Genomic DNA, 16,600 nt, shown 5'->3' with positions numbered 1-16,600 from the left:
TAGAGATATGACAACGATGAGGACACCGCTTGGATTGGTTAGAATGTGCACTCTTCCTCAAGGTGCGACCAATTTAGTTGCGCATATGATGAATGGGATGAATAAGGTATTGAGAGATTTTATTCCGGAAAAGACTATGCCTTTTCTGGATGATGTTCCTATAAAAGGGTGCAGAGAAGGAGACAAGGATGAAACTTTAGATACGAGGGGGTGTCGCAGATATGTTGTTGATCATATACAAGATTGTGAAAAGATTTTAACTCGGCTTGGAGAAGTTCATCTTACATTATCGGGTATGAAGTCCGTATTTGGAGTGCGAGAGGTTGTAATTGTTGGACATTTATGCGGATCTTACGGAAGAAAACCAGATCCGACTAAAGTTGATGCAATTGGAAGGATGAAAGAGGATTGTGGTTCTTTAACAGAGGTTCGTAGGTTTTTGGGTGCATGTGTATTTTATCGAATCTGGATCCCTCATTTTGCTCACATAGCGGATCCATTATATGAACTGTTACGCAAGGATTACCGATTTGAATGGAAAGAAAGGCATATTCAAGCAATGCAAAGATTGAAGAAATTATTGATGTCACCTCCAATATTGAGGAAGGTTGATTATAAGTGCAATAGACCAGTGATTCTTACTGTAGACGCTAGTCCAATTGCCGTTGGATGGGCGGTGGGTCAAGATGATTCGAATGGGAGTAGATTTGCAGTTCGATTTGGGGCTAAAGTTTTAAGTATTCGTCAGCATGCATATTCGCAAGTCAAAAGAGAACTTTGGGGAGTCGTTTCGGCTATGAAAGCTGAAAAGGATTATTTGATTGGGGCAGTAGTAGTAATTGAAACAGATTGCTTGCCATTGCTTGGAATGATTATTAACTGTTCAACGCCAGATATTGCAATGTTGAGATGGATTGCTTATATTAAGTCACTAAATCCAGAATTTAAGCATATCACTGGAAAGGACAATTTAGTAGCAGACATGCTATCTCGAGCAAGATACGAGAGAGAGGACGAAATGGTTGAAGACATTGATGATGTCGGATTGAAATTCTATTCAATATCGAATCTCAACAGAGAAGACAAGCTATTTCTTGAAGAATCTTATGAAGGAGAATTATTGGATATTGGTCATTATTTGAATACCTTGTCTAAGCAGGGGAATTGGTCTACAGAAAAATTCAAACAAATAAGAAAAAAAGCATATGGATTTTTACTTCGAGATGGATTCTTATGAAAGAGACCGAAGAAAGGAATTGGGATGCCACAACGAGTGATAGGCAAAAGGGAAGAAAAACTAAAATTATTAAAGGAGTTTCATGATAGTTTATGGGCAGGGCATAGAGGAATCTGGGCTACTTTTGCTAAACTCAAGGAACGATATTGGTGGAAAAATATGTATCGAGATGTGCTCTCATTTGTAGAGTCATGTGAAATTTGTCAATCGTATTCTAATATCCGACATCGAGATGGTCTTCATCCTACGTATCCTCTAGCTATTCATTTTAAATGGGTTGTTGATTTGGTTATTATGCTGGTTGGGTTATGGCAGATGAGATATTTGGTTTTAGCTCGTGAAGATTTATCAAATCAAGTAGAAGGAAGAGCATTGAGGACAAAATCTACAGAGGGGATTTGTAGGTTTTTGCTTGAAGATGTCATTTGCCGTTACGGGTGCGTAGAAAAAATCACTGCAAATCGTAGAGAATTAAATGCACAAGAAGCTCGTAAGTTCTTTGAAAAATGTGGAGTTAAACTATCACTGACTACTGCTTATAATCCGGAAGGGAATGCAAAAAGCGAACGTGGTCACCCGCCGATTGTGAAAGCATTAGTTAAAGCTTGTAATGGGAAGGTTAAAGAGTGGCCACGGCTTTTGTCATTTGCATTATGGGCTGATCGAACAACACATAGTTCGGTGACAGGATATATGCCAGTAGAACTTATGACAGGTCAAAAACCAATTATGCCGATTGAAGAAAAGGTACTTACTTGGAGTATGCTACCATGGGAAGATGGATTGACAAGAGAAGAACTTCTGGCTATTAGGATTCGACAATTGGAGCAAAGAACGGAAGATGTCCAGATAGCATTGGAAAGGTTAAAAAGAGCAAGGTTACAAAACAAGGCACGATTCGATAAGCAACATCGATTGAGACCAAAAGCAATCGAGAAAGGTGACTGGGTACTTGTTTATGACAATAGTCTAGATAATCAACATAGTACTTTGCGGAAATTTTCAAAACGTTGGTTTGGACCATATGTTGTAACAACTGTTCATGATAATGCGACTTACTCATTACGGGAGTTAGATGGTACAAAATTGAAAATACCAATAGCAGGGAAGCGAATAAAAATATTTAAACGAAGACACGCAGAGATGAATATGGAAGATCTTAATGAAGGTTCACAGATTCCGCAGCAAGAAGATGAAAGTGATATGGATAATGAAGGTGACGAAGACGAATTGGATAAAGACGTAGGGGATATATTCTGAATCAAACAGCAATTGGGTAAATTGGTGCATACCGGAGGATGCACAGGTTCAAAGGGGGTGGATGTCATGTTGTAACACGAGTATATAGTGAAAATAAAAAGAAAAGGGAATTTTATTAATATTCAGTTACCTCGAATATTAGGAGCATCGACAAACTCCAGTACAAATACTGAGTGGTCAGGTTCAGTCACTCCGTTACAGTCAGCCAAGGCATACTGAAATGCTCCATTCGATTCCAATAACGAGAGTCAGCAAGAAGAGAAGGACCAATTCACACGACGGGTTCGAGGAGCCAATTGGATCCAATTTCGATAATCCAGTCAGGGTCCTCTTATCCAATATGAGACCTGAATTGGCCGGTCAACCCAATGCAGTCTAATTACGGGAAATCCAGGTCTTACTACGGGTCTTAGTCTATATGACGCGAGGACCAATTTGACCCAATTACGGGAACATCCAGGTTACTACGAGCATTTTTCCCAATATAGGACCTGAATTGGGCGGGCGACTCAATGTGGTTCCGATTACGGGATTCGATTCTGTTTCAGGCTGTCCTGTTCTGTGTGCTGTTTTAGGGAATGTTGTTTTCGGTAAATGGATTTGTTAAAGGTAAAAATGGAGGAGAAAGCTTGACGGCGAGAGCCAATTTCGGATCCAAGCTTGAGGTGGGAGCCAATTCCAGATCTAAGATGGAAGATTGAAGAAATTCAGACGATAAGGTTAGGGGGGATATAGTTTTGAGGGGGGGAGGTTTTTTTTTTTCGGGGGAATCGGGGGGGAGCGAGTTTTCTAGCTTTTGCAAGGTTATCAGTTCGGTTTTTTCATTGGAGGTTTTTGGAAGATCAAGGGAATTAGAGGGAGGAGCTTCATGCTTCGGGTCAGAGAAGGAAAGACATAGAGTTTGGATTTTTCTTCTTCGTAGAGTTTTGGGACGACTGAGGAAATCGCTGCTAAAGTCAGTGTTGTAATGGTGAATCGAGATTTTTAAATGAAGTGGGTTTGAATACTCTTGATTGTTTTGTAAAATCGAGTTACGTCTGTGATTGAAGGATTAAAGGGGTGTCTATAGGATTGAGTATGCACAGTGAATGAAATTTATTGGGTTAATCTAACAGGACAGTCAGTGGATACAAGATCGTAAGTACAAAGGGCTATAGAAGATTAACAGTTTGGATTGTTCGGGGTTCTCTGTAACGTCTAGAGACCTACCGGCTGGGGCAAAAAAAAGGACTTCGACAAGCAGTCGAAGGGCATCAGTAAATATTTACGGTGTATTCTTGCAGTCGTTTATATTTCAGGACTAAAAACAAATAGGGTGCTTGACTATCGGCGGATCTCCATACTACCTTCTACAGCCAGACGCGAGGTACGTTCTTGAGCAGGAAAGCACGTAATACGACAACGTCATCAAGCTTTCTCCTCCGTTTTGACCTTTAAGAAATCTATTTACCGAAAACAACGTTCCCTGAAACGACACAGAGAATAAGACAGCCTGAAACAGAATCGAACCCCGTCATCAAGACCACATTGAGTCGCCTGACCAATTCAGGTCCTATATTGGGAAAGATGCCCGTAGAAACCTGGATGTTCCCGTAATTGGGTCAAATTAGTCCTCGCGTTAGATTGGCTAAGACCCGTAGTAAGACCTGGATTTCCCGTAATTAGTCTATATTGAGTCGCCCGACCAATTCAGGTCCTATATTGGGAAAGATGTTCGTAGTAACCTGGATGTTCCCGTAATTGGGTCAAATTGGTCCTCGCGTCAGATTGGCTAAGACCTGTAGTAAGACCTGGTTTTCCCGTAATTAGACTGCATTAGGTTGACCGGCCAATTCAGGTCTCATATTGGATAAGAGGACCCTGACTGGATTATCAAAATTGGATCCAATTGGCTCCTCGAACCCGTCGTGTGAATTGGTCCTTCTCTTCTTGCTGACTCTCGTTATTGGAATCGAATGGAGCATTTCAGTATGCCTTGGCTGACTGTAACGGAGTGACTGAACCTGACCACTCAGTATTTGTACTGGAGTTTGTCGATGCTCCTAATATTCGAGGTAACTGAATATTAATAAAATTCCCCTTTCTTTTTATTTTCACTATATACTTGTGTTACAACACGACATCCACTCCCTTTGAACCTGTGCATCCTCCGGTATGCACCAATTTACCCAATTGCTGTTTGATTCAGAATATATCTCCTACGTCTTTGTCCAATTCGTCTTCGTCACCTTCATTATCCATATCACTTTCATCTTCTTGCTGCGGAATCTGTGAACCTTCATTAAGATCTTCCATATTCATCTCTGCGTGTCTTCGTTTAAATATTTTTATTCGCTTCCCTGCTATTGGTATTTTCAATTTTGTACCATCTAACTCCCGTAATGAGTAAGTCGCATTATCATGAACAGTTGTTACAACATATGGTCCAAACCAACGTTTTGAAAATTTCCGCAAAGTACTATGTTGATTATCTAGACTATTGTCATAAACAAGTACCTAGTCACCTTTCTCGATTGCTTTTGGTCTCAATCGATGTTGCTTATCGAATCGTGCCTTGTTTTGTAACCTTGCTCTTTTTAACCTTTCCAATGCTATCTGGACATCTTCCGTTCTTTGCTCCAATTGTCGAATCCTAATAGCCAGAAGTTCTTCTCTTGTCAATCCATCTTCCCATGGTAGCATACTCCAAGTAAGTACCTTTTCTTCAATCGGCATAATTGGTTTTTGACCTGTCATAAGTTCTACTGGCATATATCCTGTCACCGAACTATGTGTTGTTCGATCAGCCCATAATGCAAATGACAAAAGCCGTGGCCACTCTTTAACCTTCCCATTACAAGCTTTAACTAATGCTTTCACAATCGGCGGGTGACCACGTTCGCTTTTTGCATTCCCTTCCGGATTATAAGCAGTAGTCAGTGATAGTTTAACTCCACATTTTTCAAAGAACTTACGAGCTTCTTGTGCATTTAATTCTCTACGATTTGCAGTGATTTTTTCTACGCACCCGTAACGGCAAATGACATCTTCAAGCAAAAACCTACAAATCCCCTCTGTAGATTTTGTCCTCAATGCTCTTCCTTCTACTTGATTTGATAAATCTTCACGAGCTAAAACCAAATATCTCATCTGCCATAACCCAACCAGCATAATAACCAAATCAACAACCCATTTAAAATGAATAGCTAGAGGATACGTAGGATGAAGACCATCTCGATGTCGGATATTAGAATACGATTGACAAATTTCACATGACTCTACAAATGAGAGCACATCTCGATACATATTTTTCCACCAATATCGTTCCTTGAGTTTAGCAAAAGTAGCCCAGATTCCTCTATGCCCTGCCCATAAACTATCATGAAACTCCTTTAATAATTTTAGTTTTTCTTCCCTTTTGCCTATCACTCGTTGTGGCATCCCAATTCCTTTCTTCGGTCTCTTTCATAAGAATCCATCTCGAAGTAAAAATCCATATGCTTTTTTTCTTATTTGTTTGAATTTTTCTGTAGACCAATTCCCCTGCTTAGACAAGGTATTCAAATAATGACCAATATCCAATAATTCTCCTTCATAAGATTCTTCAAGAAATAGCTTGTCTTCTCTGTTGAGATTCGATATTGAATAGAATTTCAATCCGACATCATCAATGTCTTCAACCATTTCGTCCTCTCTCTCGTATCTTGCTCGAGATAGCATGTCTGCTACTAAATTGTCCTTTCCAGTGATATGCTTAAATTCTGGATTTAGTGACTTAATATAAGCAATCCATCTCAACATTGCAATATCTGGCGTTGAACAGTTAATAATCATTCCAAGCAATGGCAAGCAATCTGTTTCAATTACTACTACTGCCCCAATCAAATAATCCTTTTCAGCTTTCATAGCCGAAACGACTCCCCAAAGTTCTCTTTTGACTTGCGAATATGCATGCTGACGAATACTTAAAACTTTAGCCCCAAATCGAACTGCAAATCTACTCCCATTCGAATCATCTTGACCCACCGCCCATCCAACGGCAATTGGACTAGCGTCTACAGTAAGAATCACTGGTCTATTGCACTTATAATCAACCTTCCTCAATATTGGAGGTGACATCAATAATTTCTTCAATCTTTGCATTGCTTGAATATGCCTTTCTTTCCATTCAAATCGGTAATCCTTGCGTAACAGTTCATATAATGGATCCGCTATGTGAGCAAAATGAGGGATCCAGATTCGATAAAATACACATGCACCCAAAAACCTACGAACCTCTGTTAAAGAACCACAATCCTCTTTCATCCTTCCAATTGCATCAACTTTAGTCGGATCTGGTTTTCTTCCGTAAGATCCGCATAAATGTCCAACAATTACAACCTCTCGCACTCCAAATACGGACTTCATACCCGATAATGTAAGATGAACTTCTCCAAGCCGAGTTAAAATCTTTTCACAATCTTGTATATGATCAACAACATATCTGCGACACCCCCTCGTATCTAAAGTTTCATCCTTGTCTCCTTCTCTGCACCCTTTTATAGGAACATCATCCAGAAAAGGCATAGTCTTTTCCGGAATAAAATCTCTCAATACCTTATTCATCCCATTCATCATATGCGCAACTAAATTGGTCGCACCTTGAGGAAGAGTGCACATTCTAACCAATCCAAGCGGTGTCCTCATCGTTGTCATATCTCTACTTCCTTCAGCAAGTTGAAATTGATCATAACCTGAATACAAATCACTCATTGAATAGATCGCCCTTCCAGCAAACGCCTCAGCAAATTCATCCACAATAGGTCCAATTCCTGCATTCCTGACAGTTACAGCATTCACCGGCTGCATATCTTGAATAAACCGTAGTGACCCATTCTTCTTAGGTACCGTAAACCATCGACTAGAATACGGCGCAAATGAAGGTTCCAATATTTTCATCTTTATCTTTTCTTTCAATAGTTCCACCAATTTAGGTAAATGTGTCCTCGGTACTGGAATCGGTCTTAGATTCCAAGGTACATGCGGTACAGTGAAGATAACCATAGGTGTTATAATATTTGGATCCACACACCCAATTTCATGAGATTCGAAGGCAAACGATCTACCTTGTTTAGCCAACATCTTTTTGAAGCAAGTAATTTCCTCCGGCAATAAAGAACCATCAGAACCAATCTTCAATTCTTCAAAAGTCTCTTCAGTAAAATGATGTCCAATACTCATTGGATCTCTTAAACTTGCTTCTTTTGATGCTTCTCCCATTTGTTCTTTAGAATCCTCTGGTAATGGTCCGGCAACAGGCTTTACCTTCTTATCTGCCGTTTTATATCTCGTCTCTACTGTGACTTCTGGTGCTTGAAAAGATTCAAGCATGGTATAAACCTCTCTCGAATGAATCTCAACAATCTTATCATTATCCCCTAACCCAATAGATGTAATCAATTCCAATGAATCTTCCAGCCCATTTTCTTCATAAACACCCAAAATCCTCTCATCATCTTGCAATGTACCTATCTTGCGTAACTGTCCTTCAATATCATATAATCTTTTTCTTTCTTTTCTTTTAAAATCATCAACTTTCTTATACATAATATTTCCATTTTCCAATATACCAATAAAACTCGCATCAAAGGCACCTTCATCTCGCGAGAGTACCTCTTCTTTTGTACCTCCATAATCTCGCTTTACAGTGGTACCTCCCCAAAATCCTTAAATCCTTCAACAATCTTTGGCAATGGTTTCTCCCTCAACCTATCTCGATTCCGTTCATGGTTAGGAGGTACTGTTAGAAATTGTACAACTTTCCTCCCATCTTCGCTCCGTATCCTTGCATAAGCAGAACCATCGTCAAGTACCTTTGTTTCCATCCGTGTTGTCGTGATATAAGGTTGTCCTAAAATCAACGGATAAGACGTTGTATCTTGAACAAAGAAATGTTGCTCCGTCGCAACATCCCCAATCCGAATTTTGACATCTGGACAAGCTCCATATAATTCGCCTCGTGTGTTATTAGCCGCTCGTATTGCCCATCCATGTTCCATATCAATTGGCCATTTTTGCTTCTTATAAAGATCTTTAGACATGAGATTTATTTCAGAACCATGGTCCACCAAGGCAACTATTGGTTCTTCTATATCTCCTACCTTCACCAATACCTCAGTAGTTGCCCTTGCCCAATGCTTTCGAGTATAATGGCTCAAAGTTTCCATTTCCTTGTCACTAGAACCTTCGAAACGTACTCGCTGATTATATCCATTCTTTTCATTTGTTGGTTGCTTGTAACCAATATCAACCTCTTCTTCATCTCTACATATTCTTGCATCAATAGCATGACTCATTCCAGTTTCGCTCATTAATTGCCTCTTTCGCTTAATGCTGTCAATGATAACATCATGAAACTTCTTCTTTGCAATTCTCAAGACTTCTTTCAATGTGAATTCCACCTTAGCGTTTAATATACGTTCTTTCAACACCCCTTTCAAATTTTTTGCCGCTTCAGTATCAGAAAGTAGCTTATAAGCAATTGATTTGCCCTTATCTTTTGTCTCCGTTGTTTTTTCTCCCAATGATGCTGAGGTATCCTTTACAGGCAATTCTTGTGAAGCTGCCTCCCGAGCCTTGTCTCCTCGAGTTTGCCTCTTAAAAGAATTTCCTTCTCTAGTATCATCAAAATTTCCTCGTCTTTTTTCTTCCATCAAAGCTTCATGTTGGCTCTTAGCAATATATGCATGAACTGAAAGAGACTCAACAGGATCCTCCCAACCTGTTCTTCCTCGTATTGTAGCTGCAGTTCTCAATAACGCTTCTCGAGGTAATTTCCCTTCTTGCATTGTAGAAACGGCAGAAGCCCAAAACTCACTAGTTTCCGTACTTCCACCAATTTCATCATCTACTCTAGCACCATAACTTGCACTTTCTCGTACTACTGTTTCATGCTCTTTTAAGTAATCTTGAACCAATGCTCTCATTCCTCCCTTACCAAAATTGGTTTGAAGAAGATCCTCCCTATCTTTCAATGCTATCTTCCCATCTTTCCAGCAAATAATTCCCTGCCATATCATATTATTAAATTCATTGCAATCTTTTCTAGTGTGTGAAGCATCATCACACCAAATGCATCTTTGTACATATCCTTGTTTTGAAACATTCTTCGAATTGTTTATAGAAGTATTCTCTTCAAGTCTTACGAATTTGATTTGAAGATCTCGCATTCCTCGTATAATTTCTTCCATACCCATATCTGCTTTCTTTGACAAGGATGTCGAAGGTTGAACTGTAGGCATTGTCGGTGGTGTTGTACGTACTGGAGCTTTGGGTGCTTGTACTGTTTTCGGAATATTGCTCTTATCTTTCCTCCTTTCTTTTTTTGTAAGCAACCCCACTGCATCTTCAACGTTCTTCCACTTCGTTGTCAATCCTTCATCTTCTTCTTTGTCTTCAAGAAGGGGTTCTAATTTCTCTTGCAATTCTCCATCAGCAGCTTGAACAAATAGATCAACTTTGTTCGGCTCCAATGTCAATTTTTCTACCTTCGATAATTGAGAGTACTGCCTTTCAAATTCCCTTAGTCACTATGTTGCTTGCAATTTCTTATTGGGCCGTTCAATCCATCCCAGAAACAGCTTCTTAGTAACGCGATCAGCATCTTCCAAGAAATATTGGTCTTTCAATGCATGTGAAAAAATCTCCCATGAATTCCCATAACGATCCGTAATCGATGTAATGTGGTCCCTTATCTCCGGTATCGTGGCAATTCCAAATAGTGCAACCATTTTCTTCTCAGAAACCCGATTTAATTCCATTTCACGAACATAACATCTTAAATACCTTGAAATATTCCTCCCATCAAATTGATCAATTTTATTGACCACTGCTTACAATGCTTTGGTTGCCAAAGCTTCCTTTCTATCATTGCTTTGCTGCTGCTGCATTGACAATGAGAAGGCTTGAAACAAACTAGCAATAGATGGATCCATGTACATACCTTGTCCTTTAGAAGACTCCCCACCAGAAACTTCTCCCAAAAATCCTTCAAAGTTTTTATTTTCGTTTTCCATAAAAATAATGATAAAATCAACCGAAATCCAATACCTTCTACCTCAAGCTTTCACGTCGGGTTCACCACTTTTGTCGTATTACGTGCTTTCCTGCTCGAGAATGCGCCGGACATCTGGCTGTAGAAGGTAGTATGGAGATTCGTCACTAGTGAAGCAGTCTATGAGTTTTTGACTGCTGGAATATAAACGACTGCAACAATGTACCATAAATCTATACGGATGCTCTTCGACTGCTTGTCGAAGTCTTTTTTTTTTTTTTTTTTTTTTTTTTTTTTTTTTTTTTTTTCCTAGCCGATAGGTCTTTAGACGTTACAGAGAACCCCGAACAACCCAAACTGTTAATCTTCAATACCCCTTTGTACTTAGGATCTTGTATCCACTGACTGTCCTATTAGATTAACCCAATAAATTTCATTCACTCCGCATACTCAATCCTATAGACACCCCTTTAATCCTTCAATCACAGACGTAACTCGATTTTACAAAACAGTCAAGAGTATTCAAACCCACTTCATTTAAAAATCTCGATTCACCATTACAACACTGACTTCAGCAGCGATTGCCTCAGTTTTTCCAAAACTCTATAAAGAAGAAAAATCCAAATTCTATGTCTTTCCTTCCCCGACCCGAAGCATGAAGCTCCTCTCTCTAATTCCCTTGATCTTCCCAAAAACCTCCAATGAAACCCGAACTCGTAACCTTGTAGAAGCTTAAAAAAAAACTCCCTCCCCCCCCGATTCTCCTCTAACCTTATCCTCTGAATTTCTTCAATCTTCCGTCTCAGATCCGGAATTGGCTCCCACCTCAAGCTTGGATCCGAAATTGGCTCTCGCCGTTAGAGTTTAGATCTGAAATTGGTTCACGTCATCAAGCTTTCTCCTCCGTTTTTACCTTTAAGAAATCCATTTACCGAAAACAACGTTTCCTGAAACGCCACAGAGAACAGGACAGCCTGAAACAGAATCGAACCCCGTAATCGGGACCACATTGAGTTGCCCGACCAAATCAGGTCCTATATTGGGAAAGATGCCCGTAGTAACCTGGATGTTCCCGTAATTGGGTCAAATTGGTCTTCGCGTCAGATTGGCTAAGACCCGTAGTAAGACCTGGATTTCCCGTAATTAGACCACATTGAGTCGCCCAACCAATTCAGTTCCTATATTGGGAAAGATGCCCGTAGTAACCTGGATGTTCCCGTAATTGGGTCAAATTGGTCCTCGCGTCAGATTGGCTAAGACCCGTAGTAAGACCTGGATTTCCCGTAATTAGACTGCATTGGGTTGACCGGCCAATTCAGGTCTCATATTGGATAAGAGGACCCGGATTGGATTATCGAAATTGGATTCAATTGGCTCCTCGAACCCGTCGTGTGAATTGATCCTTCTCTTCCTGCTGACTTCCGTTATTGGAATCGAACGCAGCATTTCAGTATGCCCCGGCTGACTGTAACGGAGTGACTGAACCTGACCACTCAGTATTTGTACTGGAGTTGGTCGATGCTTCCAATATTCGAGGTAACTGAATATTAATAAAATTCCCCTTTCTTTTTATTTTCACTGTATACTCGTGTTAGACCACGACAGCGGTATAGAAGATTAGTAGTTTGGGTTGTTCACGGTTCTCTGTAAGGTCTAGAGACCTATCGATTGTGACAAAAAGGACTTTAGGGAGCTGTCAAAGGGCATTCGTATAGATTTACGGTGTATTCTTGCAGTCGTTTATATTCCAACAGTCAAAAACCGATTGACTGCTTGAATATTGGCAAATCTCCATACTACCTTCTACAGCTAGTCGCCCAACACGTTTTCGAGCAGATAAGTACGTAATACGACATAAAGTGGTGAGCCTGACGTGAAAGCTTGAGGTGAAAGGTATTAGATTTCGTTTGATTTTATTTTTATTTTTATAGAGAACGAAAATAAAAACTTTGAAGGATCTTTGGGAGGAGTTTCTGATGGGGGTTCTTCTAAAGGATAAGGTATGCACATGGATTTGTCTATTGCTAGTATGTTTCAAGCCTTCTCATTATTAATGCAGCAACAGCAAAGCAATGATCAAAAGGAAGCTTTGGCAATCAAAATATTACAAGCAGTGGTCAATAAAATTGATCAATTTGATGGAAGGAATATTTCAAAGTATTTAAGATGTTATGTTCGTGAAATGGAATTAAATCGGGTTTCTGAGAATAAAATGGTTGAACTATTTGGACTTGCCACGATACCAGATAAGATACCACATTACATCGATTACGGATCGTTATGGGAATTCATGGGAGATTTTTTCACATGCATTGAAAGACCAATATTTCTTGGAAGATGCTGATCGCGTTACTAAGAAGCTGTTTCTGGGATGGATTGAATGGCCCAATAAGAATTTGCAAGCAACAGAGCTACTAAGAGAATTTGAGAGGCAGTACTCTCAATTATCGAAGGTAGAAAAATTGACATTGGAGCTGAACAAGGTTGATCTATTTGTTCAAGCTGCTGATGGAGAATTGCAAGAGAAATTAGAACCCCTTCTTGAAGACAAAGAAGAAGATGAAGGATTGACAACGAAGTGGAAGAACGTTGAAGATGCAGTGGGGTTGCTTACAAAAAAAGAAAGGAGGAAAGATAAGAGCAATATTCCGAAAACAGTACAAGCACCCAAAGCTCCAGTACGTACAACACCACCGACAATGCCTACAGTTCAACCTTCGACATCCTTGTCAAAGAAAGCAGATATGGGTATGGAAGAAATTATACGAGGAATGCGAGATCTTCAAATCAAATTGGCAAGACTTGAAGAGAATACTTCTATTAACAATTCGAAGAATGTTTCAAAACAAGGATATGTACAAAGATGCATTTGGTGTGATGATGCTTCACACACTAGAAAAGATTGCAATGAATTTAATAATATGATACGGCAGGGAATTATTTGCTGGAAAGATGGGAAGATAGCATTGAAAGATAGGGAGGATCTTCTTCAAACCAATTTTGGTAAGGGAGGAATGAGAGCATTGGTTCAAGATTACTTAAAAGAGCATGAAACAGTAGTACGAGAAAGTGCAAGTTATGGTGCTAGAGTAGATGATGAAATTGGTGGAAGTACGGAAACTAGTGAGTTTTGGGCTTCTGCCGTTTCTACAATGCAAGAAGGGAAATTACCTCGAGAAGCGTTATTGAGAACTGCAGCTACAATACGAGGAAGAACAGGTTGGGAGGATCCTGTTGAGTCTCTTTCAGTTCATGCATATATTGCTAAGAGCCAACATGAAGCTTTGATGGAAGAAAAAAGACGAGGAAATTTTGATGATACTAGAGAAGGAAATTCTTTTAAGAGGCAAACTCGAGGAGACAAGGCTCGGGAGGCAGCTTCACAAGAATTGCCTGTAAAGGATACCTCAGCATCATTGGAAGAAAAAACAACGGAGACAAAAGATAAGGGCAAATCAATTGCTTATAAGCTACTTTCTGATACTGAAGCGGCAAAAAATTTGAAAGGGGTGTTGGAAGAACGTATATTAAATGCTAAGGTGGAATTCACATTGAAAGAAGTCTTGGAAATTGCAAAGAAGAAGTTTCATGATGTTATCATTGACAGCATTAAGCGAAAGAGGCAATTAATGAGCGAAACTGGAATGTGTCATGCTATTGATGCAAGAATATATAAAGATGAAGAAGAGGTTGATATTGGTTATTATCAACCAATAAATGAAAAGAATGGGTATAATCAACAAGTACATTTCAAAGATTATAGTGATTAGGACATGGAAACTTTGAGCCATTATACTCGAAAGCATTGGACAAGGGCAACTACAGAGGTATTGGTGAAAGTAGGAGATATAGAAGAACCAATTGTTGCTTTAGTCGACCATGATTCTGAAATAAATCTCATGTTTAAAGATCTTTATAAGAAGCAATAATGGCCAATTCATATGGAACATTGATGGGCAATACGAGCAACTAATAATACTCATGGCAAATTATATGGAACTTGTCCAGATGTCAAAATTTGGATTAGGGATGTAACGACAGAGCAACATTTCTTTGTTCAAGATACAACGTCTTATCCGTTGATTTTAGGACAATCTTATATTACGGCAAGACGGATGGATATAAAAGTACTTGACGATGATTCTGCTTATGTAAAGGTACGTAGCGAAGATGGGAGGAAAGTTGTACAATTTCTAACAGTACCTCCTAACCATGAACAGAATCGTGATAGGTTGAGGGAGAAACCATTGCCAAAGATTGTTGAAGGATTTAAGGATTTTGGGGAGGTACCACTGTAAAGCGAGATTATGGAGATACAATAGAAGAGGTATTCTTACGAGATGAAGGTTCCTTTGATGCGAGTTTTATTGGTATATAGGAGAATGGAAATATTATATTTAAGAAAGTTAATGATTTTAAAAGAAAAGAAAGAAAAAGATTATATAATATTGAAGGAGAATTATGCAAGTTAGGTACATTGCAAGATGATGAGAGGATTTTAGGTGCTTATGAAGAAAATGGACTGGAAGATTCATTGGAATTGATTACATCTATTAGGTTAAGGGATAATAATAAGATTGTTGAGATTCATTCAAGAGAGGTTTATATCATAATTGAATCTTTTCAAGCACGAGAAGTCACTGTAGAGACGAGATATAAAATGACAGATAAGAAGGTAAAGCCTGTTGCCGAACCATTACCAAAAGATTTTAAGAAATAAATGGGAGAAGCATCAAAAGAAGCAAGTTTAAGAGATCCAATGAGTATTGGACATCAGTTTACTAAAGAGAATTTTAAAGAATTGAAGATTGATTCTGATGGTTCTTTATTGCCGGAGGAAATTAGTTACTTCAAAAAGATGTTGACTAAACAAGGTATATCATTTGCCTTCGAATCTCATGAAATTGGGTGTGTGGATTCAAATATTAAAACACCTATGGTTATCTTCACCGTACCGCATGTACCTTGGAATCTAAGACCAATTCCCGTATCGAGGACACATTTACCTAAATTGGTGGAACTATTAAAAAAAAAGATAAAGATGAAAATATTGGAACCTTCATTTGTGCCGTATTCTAGTCGATGGTCTATGGTACGTAAGAAGATTGGATCACTACGGTTTATTCAAGATATTCAACTGGTGAATGCAGTTACTGTCAGGAATGCAGGAATTGGGCCTATTGTAGATGAATTTACTGAGGCGTTTGCTGGAAGGGCGATCTATTCAATGGATGACTTGTATTCAGGTTATGATCAATTTCAACTTGCCGAAGGAAGTAGAGATATGACAACAATGAAGACACCACTTGGATTGGTTAGAATGTGCACTCTTCCTCAAGGCGCGACCAACTCAGTTGCGCATATGATGAATGGGATGAATAAGGTATTGAGAGATTTTATTCCGGAAAAGACTATGCCTTTTCTGGATGATGTTCCTATAAAAGGGTGCAGAGAAGGAGACAAGGATGAAACTTTAGATAAGTGGAGGTGTCGCAAATATGTTGTTGATTATATACAAGATTGTGAAAAGATTTTAACTCGGCTTCGAGAAGTTCATTTTACATTATCATGTATGAATTCTGTATTTGGAGTACGAGAAGTTGTGATTGTTGGACATTTATGTGGATCTTACAGGAGAAAACCAGATCCGACTAAAGTTGATGCAATTGGAAGGATGAAAGAGGATTGTGATTCTTTAACAGAGGTTCGTAGGTTTTTGAGTGCATGTGTATTTTATCGAATCTGGATCCCACATTATGCTCACATAGCGAATCTATAATATGAACTGTTACGCAAGGGTTACCGATTTAAATGGGAAAAAAGGCATATTCAGGCAATGCAAAGATTGAAGAAATTATTGATGTCACCTCCAATATTGAGGAAGGTTGATTATAAGTGTAATAGACTAGTGAATCTTACTGTGGACGCTAGTCCAATTGCCATTGGATGGACTGTGGGTCAAGATGATTCAAATGGAAATAGATTTACAATTTGATTTGGAGCTAAAATTTTAAGTATTCGTCAGCGTGTATATTCGCAAGTCAAGAAAGAACTTTGGAAAGTTGTTTCGGCTATGAAAGCTGAAAAGAACT

The sequence above is a fragment of the Physcomitrium patens genome, chromosome 18, assembly GCF_059467195.1.
Source record: "Physcomitrium patens ecotype Gransden chromosome 18, ASM5946719v1, whole genome shotgun sequence".
NCBI classification, from domain to species: domain Eukaryota; kingdom Viridiplantae; phylum Streptophyta; class Bryopsida; order Funariales; family Funariaceae; genus Physcomitrium; species Physcomitrium patens.
Note: the sequence above shows the minus strand (reverse complement) of the source record.